At 38.7% G+C, this 8,136-nt stretch overlaps 1 long non-coding RNA gene across 2 annotated transcripts; it reads left to right on the top strand.

Annotated features, from left to right (window-relative positions):
• The first annotated feature begins 4,016 nt into the window (after positions 1–4,016).
• Positions 4,017–7,855, top strand: LOC308400749. 2 transcript variants are annotated; one of them, XR_013972408.1, is made up of 6 exons: positions 4,017–4,054; positions 4,176–4,307; positions 4,756–4,791; positions 5,150–5,302; positions 5,669–5,759; positions 6,354–7,855. It is a non-coding gene; the product is annotated as an uncharacterized lncRNA (long non-coding RNA). The 2 variants fall into 2 exon arrangements; XR_013972409.1 differs by lacking the exon at positions 4,017–4,054 and having other exon boundaries at positions 4,062–4,307.
• The last annotated feature ends 281 nt before the right edge of the window (positions 7,856–8,136 follow it).

The following is an 8,136-nucleotide window of genomic DNA, read 5'->3' as shown; positions in this document are numbered from 1 at the left end:
ATGAGACAGTGGAAAAGACAGGACAAAGCTGAAAGACAACTGACTCTCACTGGACTGCTGCAAGAGGGGGAGATGGGATGAGACCACAGTGGAAGGAGCAGGGGAGGACACTAAAACAGCTGGCTGTTTTAGTGTGGGAATGAAATTTGGGAAGAAAAAACGACTGCCTTGCGTGGTGAATTGTAAAGTGTCTGGAGCACCGCAAAGAGGAGAGGTACACAAAAATTACACAAACAGAAAAATGCATTAATCCTACTAACACATACACACATGCCATGAAGCTCATGAAGATCAAATAGTATTTTTAAGCATGCATTTCTGTTACCATCATCTTGTCCGGTTCACTTAGTAGGTTAACAAGTGATACATAGACTAGTGAACTAGTATTATTTTGGGCAAAAATGATTGAATCATAGCAGGGGTGAACAGAATGCTGCAGGAGGGTCAGATGAGTGGAGACTAATAGATTATTGAGTTTCTTGTTTCTGATGTGTGGGGGAGGTCTTATCATGACACACATCTGGGTACATAGGGGGGAAAAAACTCATTATCTGATAGAATATTGCTGTTGTGTGAGGTGTGTGACTCGTGGATGAATGTTTTGGGGATTTACTTGACTGATGCATTTTCTTTTGGTACCACTTTGAACCTGCCAATTAGTTTTGTTTTTTCATCATTCTAAGAGAGTATGCTCAGACAAGTCCTAAAACTAGGCCTTCATATTTTTCGATTTTTAACAGTGCACTGAGATTTTTTGTTTGGCAATTTTCTCTTTTTCCAGCAGGCCTGCAACATCGGAATCGAAAGCGCTACACAACATGTTGAACAATCGCAAGTGAGCTTTTCCAAAATTAAAATGGGCTCAGGAGAAAGCCACTTATTTGGGACAATCAGAAAACAAGTCCCTGTCAAAAAGGATTCAGCGAGGTAATCCAGTCTAAATTTTCTTTTCTCTTTTTTTGAAATGGCGTCATTGCTGGCAGTAGAAACTTATTGCGTCACGAGAGGTTCTACTGTCAGCAAATAAAAAATGGGGACTGACTGGACTGACAAAAGCTTAACTTACTTGACACCAGTATGCAAGAATGCACCTCCACCTACACAGTGACAAAAGGGTGGATGTATGTATGTTTCTTTTTACAGGAGCAGAAAGGTCACACCAACAGGTTGCATGGGCTTTTGGGCCGTGCTGACTTAACCTTTTAATTGCCACTTTCCGTGTCTTTGTGAATTTACCAGCAGTGTGTTATTCATGACCTTGTATTGTTTACAGTGCAGAGGTCACTGTGAGAAAGTGTGCATACAGATGCGCTGCACTAACATCTACATCACTTTTTCCACAGCAGAGGGTTAATCGTGGGTTTTTCAAGAAAGTAAGTCTTCATCACTGGCTGGTAGTAACAATTAGTTAGCTCCAGCTAACAGCAGAGTCCCATGTAAATAATGAACCAGGTGCTCCCCATTTTGATAAATAAAAACCAAAATTTATCTCTGCCCTGCCCGTCGGCCTATCGTAGGAAGGAAAAATATATGTCAATACTTTTGCATTCTTTCGGAAATGTAGCTGGGTAATTATGTCATTGGCATCGGTGAGCCACTGTCAATATGTGACATATTGAAATCGCATTTGAATTTGCGCTTGTTTTTTGCTTTCACTTTGCAATCGAGCGAACTGTGTATAGAGAGCGACAGCACTGACTGGTGAGCAGAGATGGGCAGTAACGCGTTACTTGTAACGCGTTACTGTAATCTGATTACTTTTTTCAAGTAACGAGTAAAGTAAGGGATTACTATTGCAAAATCGGTAATTAGATTACCGTTACTTTCCCGTAGGAACGCTGCGTTACTGCGTTACTAAAACCGTGATTTTTTTTGCGAGAATGTCTCATGACAGTGACATAAGCAAGTGCGACGTTGGTGACAGCAGCTGTGTGCAGATCAACAATGGATAATATATCGAGTGCGGGAGAGAGTATGAGCGTGCAGCGTTTAAAGTGTGGAAGTACTGACCTTACTTTGAGTTTGATTCCATAAAAAGTGACAAAAACATTAGCGTCCATCGTGCGTGGGAAGAAAACTTCTTTTTACAGCGAAAAAAACCCCTAAACTTCCGAGCAAGCACCGAGTAGCTACGACGTGATGGGAAACTCACAGAGACACTCGCGCGGATTCTTCAACTGACCGCAGCACACCTGCACCAGGGTAACCCTCCGCCTACCCTGCTCCTGCTTTACAGGTGAAAATAGAGCAAAAGGACCGCTGAGTCTTTGACTTTATTTATTTTCTGCTGTGTTTTACTTGCATCTGTTTGAAAGAGTGAGTGAAAACACAAAAAATATTTTATTTTATGTGCTGGAATGTGTAGAAAATAGGTTTAAATGTTAAACTAATTTATTCAAGTCAGAAAATGTTGCATATAATTAAATGTTTTGCTTGATGCATAAAGTTAAAAGATTAAAACTGATAAAACAAGTTAAAAAAAGAGACTTTTCCATTTGATTACATTTTGTATGATGGATTATGTAGAAAAAGTAGAATTGGGCTGAAAGATCTATCACTTTATCACCTCTTCAGGTTGTAAATCGTGTTTTTAAAAAGTAACTAAGTAACTAAGTAACTAAGTAATTAATTACTTTTGAAAATAAGTAATCAGTAAAGTAACGGGATTACTTTTTGGGGGGAGTAATCAGTAATTAGTTACTGATTACTTTTTTCAAGTAACTTGACCAACACTGCTGGTGAGTGATGATAATTTGTGCACCAATTCCTCTGACATCGTCTTATCAATCGTTAGCTTACTATGCAAACATGACAAGTGAAATCTCCCGCAGCTTAAACATGTGAGAGGTTGATCGCGCAGAGAATCGCTGAGCTTATGTGAGTGCCTCTGTAAAAGCAGCAGGACATATATTTTAGTTCTGCTGAGCCAAATAAGACAGGTCAGGGTGAAGAAGTGACAGCCAAAGAAAAGCTTACCACAAAACGGAAAAGTTATGACAAATGAGACTATAAGGCAAAAAGAAAGTGCAGCTTTATGGTTTCATGGACAAAATAATTTCTGTGGCTGCAATATGACGAGCTAAATAACCAGGGCTGCACATAAGTGGTCCACAGGTGCGCATTCGCTATCAAAATAAATAAAAAAACGCGCACAAGATATGAAGTTGCAATGCGTGTTTGCGTACATAAGATTTTCAGGAGGAGGACAGACATTTGTTTAGAACTCTTAAAGATGTCGAAGAAGCTCCTTTAAGCAATTACTTTGGTGTTCCTCCACCTCCAAAGAAATGTCAGAAGGAGTCCGAACCACAAAAGAAGCACGTATTCTCGGGAAAGTGGTTGCAGGAAGTGAGCTGGCTTCAAACAAATGATGAACGCACAGAGATGTGGTGCAGAATGTGCCGTGAAAATCCCACTCTAGCGGACAAAAACAGTGGCATATGGAGGCAAACGCGCGTTGCAACTTCTTATCTGGTGCGCGTCTTTTTTTTTGACAGCTAATGCGGACCACTTATGTGCACCCGTGTAAATAACATAATGTTCTGCCGGGTGTGTTGTTGGTTTTCCCTCGAGTCGACAAGCGCCTTTGTTACTGGGACCAGTCATTTTAAGAAAGGCTCCCATTAGAACCCATGAGCATAGCTGGACATAGCATTTGCCTGGTGGGCCGCTGGCGATTTTTTGTTTTTATGGGCCGATGGATTTTTTTTTTTTTTTTTTTTTTTTTTTTTTTAGGGAGGGTATATGTAATGAAAGGTGTTGGATTGGCCAATTGGTCATGATCGACTCTGGGCTAGACCGAGGAGGCCGGATGCACCCTCCCCCTTGTTTAGCAATCACGTGATTTTCGCGCATTGCATGCCGGGAACTAGTGGCAAAACAATCAAGTACCGCGTCAAATGCAAGTATTTGCAGCACCGCAAAACGTTCATTCTCCGGTTCCAATGCCTTCTTGTTTTTTCTTTGCCGCACAAAAAAGGAATGTACAAAACAAAAGGAGAACAATGCCGGTCCATACACTGAAAAAAAGGGACTGGCCATCTCTTGGATTTATGTAAGCATCTTGCATGCATTTAACACAATTGCCTCATGTTTTAAAGTTAAATGTAACTATATAGTGTAAAAACTACATGATATGCAGAAAGGGTGTATTCAATTGTTCATATCATGTTCAGGTGAAGTAAGTCAATAAGATAGCAACGTTAAATCTCGTGAAACCACGCGTGATTTCATCTCGCGGGCTTTGGATCGTGGTTTAAAAAAGGCATCCATCTCAGTCAAGTCGAGCAGCCAACTCTACGTTTTTGGTATGTCTTGATTTTTTGAATTCATTTTTACCATATTTCAGCCAAATGTAGTTAAACGTCTAGAGTGTCGCCATGTAACATGCTAAAAAAGAGCCGTTAGCTTATTTGCTGTTTTATCTGTTGTCAAAGAATTGGCGCTTTTTCATTTGAATTTGTCTTTGGCACAAGAGCCGTAATATCACATTAAACCTAATTACGAGGCACTCATAACATAATTTGGTTTTCTGTGTGAATAGATTTGTCAACTGACTCTTCAGTTACATTGTGTATTTACTGCACCGTGGTGTTAGTGAGATTTTGGACATTGAACAGCTTTAGCTAATATCATCAGCGGCATTATGCTAGCTTACATCCCTACCCCTCCTGCCCTCACCTGCTGTCCTTTTGTTTTTGTTTTTGTTTTTTTTGCTGCACATTGAGAGATGACCTGTATTCTGCATTTCACCAGGAGTCAGCTGATGGATTGTGGGTTCAAGGTGTTATGGTAAGAAAGTATATTCTATTTTCGTTTCTGTAACTTAATTATAATAGGTTTTTTATAATTATTAGGTGCATGCATACTCACCCTATTAATACAACTGAGAGATCCAAAATCTGCCATAGGTTTAACTTATACCTGTATGTATTGCCAGAAAGGTGATTACTGGACTCGCATTAATGCACACTTGAACTGAAATGAGGTTGTAACTTGTGGGTTGTTGGGTTGCAAATCAGAAACAAACATCTTTGGATTTTTTTTAATCCCATAAGATCTGGAAACACAGTTTTTATTCAACAAAACATTACTGATTAACCAAGCACAGTGCCTGCTGTTATTTCAAAATAATTTTATGTCATTTCAGATAAAATGCAGCATTCCAGTGCATCCCAACCATGCCTTTACAGTCAAGGTTTCTGACGGAGCTGAGTTTTTCTCTGACAGTCTGCTGAAAGTGTTTGCAAAGTGATCAGGGGAACAGGGCACAAAGCTAAAGGATGTAGCTGCCATAATGACAGTAAGAACTTTAAAATTCTTTAACTACAAAGTGTATATGTATTGCATTAGGTCAGTAAAAGATTTTTATGCTACATCCATTGAAACAGTCAACTATTACCTGTGAGTAATGATTCCACTAAAAGGATGCCATAATTTTCGTCATGCATTTACTGGCCCACTGAGAAAAAATTATCTTTTTTTAAAAATAAATGTTCTGGAAACTATATATCCATAAAGTTGATGTCAAACAGGAACTTTTGATATTGCTTTGTAGATGCTGGTGTTGCATGTTGACTGGTTTAAAAAGTCAAGAGTTTTTGTCTGGGATCATTTTCTTCTGTGCTACTGAAAAGTTCACAAATCTCTGTTTTCTTTGTTATAATAGTCAAGGATGACATTAATGCTCGGAGTCCCTCATCAAAGTGCTCCGCATCTGTGTGAAAGACAATTGCAACATCTTGGTGCAGGAGTTCATGGTGAGTGTTTTATGGGTAGATTGTGGCTTTGCAACATTTAAAAATGCATTTAGTTATCCACTTGATCCTCATTGGACTGGTTAGGACCAGTAGTCCTCTTTAATAATTTGAAGTTCACATGAGGCCTGGTAGTGAACTCGGCCGCCGGCCCTTGAGGCCCCATCCCCACCCCTGTATTAGGGGTCACATCAGTGTGAAAAAACTTTAAATTTGTCATTCTAATGAACAAAGGAAAATCCCACCAATATTTATATTAGCTTTTGTTTGAAAAAATGACCAACTGACCAACAGCTAACCAAATTGTGGGGCTGAAAGTCTAAATTCTAACATCTTCTGAGTGACATAACCTGGATTTCTGATGGGCCGGTGTCTTTCTAACAAAAACTAATGTAAAGCATTTGAAATTATTATGTTTTTCACCCTCTCTTAGAAACTCTGTTAGACCATGAATGGCAGCATGGCAGACCACTCTTTGGCTATAGCTATTTACTATGTTGCTTGCATTGGTTTAAATTACTCTAACATTAGAACTGGTAGATTCAAAAGAGATGAGTTTAAAAAGGAATCTTAAAGAAATGTTTTGTGTTTAACCAGGACTTGACTGAGGCCACTGCACAGATTGAGAAAACCACAATGAACATCTGTCTCCAGAGGATGCAGCAGGCAATGACTTTTCTGATGTTGTTCTTCAAGATCTGGATAACGTGACCTTTGCAGTAGCCATGCTGTTTGGACCTTTTTTATTCCTTCAACATGAGTTACCCATCACAACTCTGCTACACTTTTGAGGTGATTCATTGGGTGGTAATGGAGTTGGATGCAACTCAGCTCTCAAGAAAAGCTCACAACTAAGACAAAACTGCTCCTGCAACGAAGCTCACTGTTATGCATGTGAGGTGACCAGCTCTAGGTGAGAGGACATTTAAATCTCACACTTGTTCTGCTGCATTTTTGAAGCTCAATTCCAGGAACGGATCGCAGGGTTCATTTTTATATACTCTGCAACTGCCATGAGGACGAGCCGTTTTTTGTTGTTGTTTGTTTTTCCTTTTGCTCTGTACAAGTTCTGTTTGTCTGTTTGGCAGCATTTTTAAATTTCTCTTTGTATTTTTTCTTTCTTTTACTAGTGAAGAGATGTAGCGTGAACAGTTATACAGTCTAAATATCCCATATGGGTCGTGTGAAATGGTATTTTCAGTTTCATTCAGTTGAAGTAAAGAACGTTGAATATTTCTAAGTGTGCTGTTTTGAACCAAGATGTCACAGTATGATCAGTGCTGTAATTTTTGACAGTCACTGTATCAATGTTATTTTTGCGTCTCTTGAATAAAGGTTTTGACCTGCAAGTGCTAATTTCTTTAGTTATTGGGGTAAAATGGGTAGTGTTAATAGGAAGGTGTTTGCCAATTCAGTAACCTAATTTAATGTTAATGGAAACTAACATTACCTCAAATTGTTTAGTTATAATTGTTGTTTAACTGAATCTTGACGTTAGAGGCCTTAAATAGAATGTTTTGTATTGTTCTTTCCCAACATTTTTCAAAAGAAACAGTCCAATTTCTTTGCTGTGATTGATTCCAGAGAACACGGAAGAACTGACATTATTTAACTGTTGATTTATATAGATTCAGTAGAGGAGTAATGTCAGTTTAATTCTTTACCTACTGCAGTGAAATTAGACATGTTGTTTTGAAAGGTTACTGGTGGATGCCAGCAACCATCTTGGAAGAGAACAATACAATCTGTTATAAGGCCTCCATTTGAAAATTGTGTATTTGATACTAGAATATAATAGCAAAATGTAATTTGAAGATAACATGTAGTATTTAAGTGACCAAGTAGTATTGGGTAAAAGTTATTGAATCGTGTTGGGATAACGTGAGAAAATTGTGAAGGATTAAAATATTCCAAGAGCTCAAATTACTTCATCAAAACATGTTTAAGTCACATTTTATCAACACAAATTGCACAAGTTTATTGAACATGAATAAATTGTGTTAATTTAATTCAATTGTTTAAGTTGCTGCCAAAGCAAAACATCTGTGTGCAACAAATGTCCACCATTGAATTAAGTAAATCCAACAACATATTTTTTTCAGTGTACAAAGACAGACTCGACGAAAAGACAAAGAAAAGATATGAGGAAAAATCAAAGGAGTGAAAGGGTCAGACCCTTACGAGCACACAGAGTGGACAAAAGACGTTAGCGTGCTGCCCAACTTTCACCACGCTCAGATTTATAATTATACGCTTCTTGGAGTGAGTGCATACACTCATGAAGTTTAGTAACTTCAGGTCACTGCAACAAGCCCAGGTACAGTTTACCGACGGATGGGTACAGGACCTTGAAATGCACCGTGTAGAACGAAAGACCATC

The sequence above is a fragment of the Rhamphochromis sp. 'chilingali' genome (genome assembly GCF_963969265.1).
Source record: "Rhamphochromis sp. 'chilingali' genome assembly, chromosome: 8".
Taxonomy (NCBI): domain Eukaryota; kingdom Metazoa; phylum Chordata; class Actinopteri; order Cichliformes; family Cichlidae; genus Rhamphochromis; species Rhamphochromis sp. 'chilingali'.
The sequence above is the reverse complement of the archived record's forward strand: the minus strand, read 5'-3'. Positions and strand labels throughout refer to the sequence as shown.